Below are 1,928 nucleotides of genomic sequence, written 5' to 3' on the forward strand. Positions count from 1 at the left end.
CCGGGGTTGGCGGGCAGGGAGGAATGTGACCAGAGTCGGCTGCCCCTCCTCTTTATCGTCACCATCACCCGTCCTTTGTTCGCGCCCTTCACTCACCAGGGCTCGGCGCACGGGAGTGGGTGTGTTCGAGGGAGGGGCGTGGTATCGGTCAGGTCTGGCGGGCGTGTGGCGAGGCGCACCTGAAGGGGATTAGCCTTGTCACCGTCGCCCGTTGCGATGCCTGACCGGCGTCTCCTCGGGGAGCCGGTCTCTTCCCACGTGCATGCGCTGGTGTCTCGTGGGTCCAGGAAGGGTCGCGATGGACCTCACCCGCCGTCCGAGAAGTCGCGTCGTGGGACCCCGTACGTCAGGCTGTGAGCACACAGCTCATCCCACTCTGCCGCCGAACAAAAGCAGCGAGCGGGACCAGCGGAAGAAGCCACCGCCCCTCGCGCCCCGGGCCAGAAAAAAAGGGGGCGCGTCACGACCGCGGGCTTACTCCGCGCCTGGACCCTTCCCCTGGAACCACGGCCTCAACCTTCACTTTCCCAGCCGACCACTGCGAGGACACCAGATCCCCCTTTTATTTGGACACTTTTCAGCCGATGTCCATGGACACTTTATTTTGTATTATTATTTTTGTCTAATAAAAGCCTCTCGAGGGCCTGACGCCCACGCCCACTGTGTCTGTATCGTTGGCTCCTCCGTCACAGTAGGAATAACTTTCATGCGTTAGCTTCATATTTACATGTTAGCTCAGTTTGAATAAAATCATGCTTGATTTGGCAAATCATCCGTCATCATTGGCCCATGTTTCCACTCTATAATATAAAGGACAAATGATTCTGAATGATTTAAAACAACTGAAAGACAACACAAGTTACATGTTTGATCTCTTGGAAGCAGCATCATACTACACACACACACACACACACACACACACACACACACAAATATATACACTCTCACACACACACAGGTTGCTACAAGCGTACATTTTTATTTTATGTATGTTTGTATAAATGGTAAATAAACTATTTTAATAAGAATAATATTAGTAGAATTTTTTCCAGGAGTTAAAAAACACATGGTTGACTCACTTATACAGGGTCACATGATTGATTCAGTACACATCCTCAAAGCGACATTCAATCAAAAATGGGTGACCCTGATGAACTTAATCCTGATTAATTATACAGTTGTGGCCAAAAGTTTTGAGAATGACACAAATATTAGTTTTCACAAAGTTTGCTGCAGAAACTGCTTTTAGATCTTTGTTTCAGTTGTTTCTGTGATGTACTGAAAGTTTCAAAGGCTTTTTGCTCGACAATTACATGACATTTATGCAAGCAAGAGTCATTATTTGCTGTGTTGGCCCTTCTTTTTCAGGACCTCTGAAATTCGACTGAGCATGCTCTCAATCTTCAACTTCTGGGCCAAATCCTGACTGATAACAACCCATTCTTTCATTAATCACTTCTTGGAGTTTGTCATAAGTAGTGGTTTTGTTTGTCCACCCGCCTCTTGAGGATTGACCACAAGTTCTCAATGGGATTAAAATCTGGGAGGAGTTTCAGGCCATGGACCCAAAATTTCAGCGTTTTGCTCCCGAGCCACTTGGTTATCACTTTTGCCTTATGTGCAGTGCTCCATCGTGCTGCAAAATGCATTATTCTTCACCAAACTGTTGTTGGATTGTTGGAAGAAGTTGCTGTTGGAGGTGTTTTGGTACCGTTCTTTATTCATGGCTGTATTTTTGGGCAAAATTGTAGGTGGAGCCCACTCCCTTGGATGAGAAGCAACCTCTCACATGAATGGTCTCAGGATGCTTTACTGTTGGCATGACACAGGACTGATTGATGGTAGCGCTCACCTTTTCTTCTCCAGACAAAGCCTTTTTTCCAGATGCCCCAAACAATCGGAAAGAGGGCTTCATCGGAAGAATATGA

Source organism: Puntigrus tetrazona, unplaced genomic scaffold (assembly GCF_018831695.1).
Source record: "Puntigrus tetrazona isolate hp1 unplaced genomic scaffold, ASM1883169v1 S000001164, whole genome shotgun sequence".
Taxonomy (NCBI): Eukaryota; Metazoa; Chordata; class Actinopteri; order Cypriniformes; family Cyprinidae; genus Puntigrus; species Puntigrus tetrazona.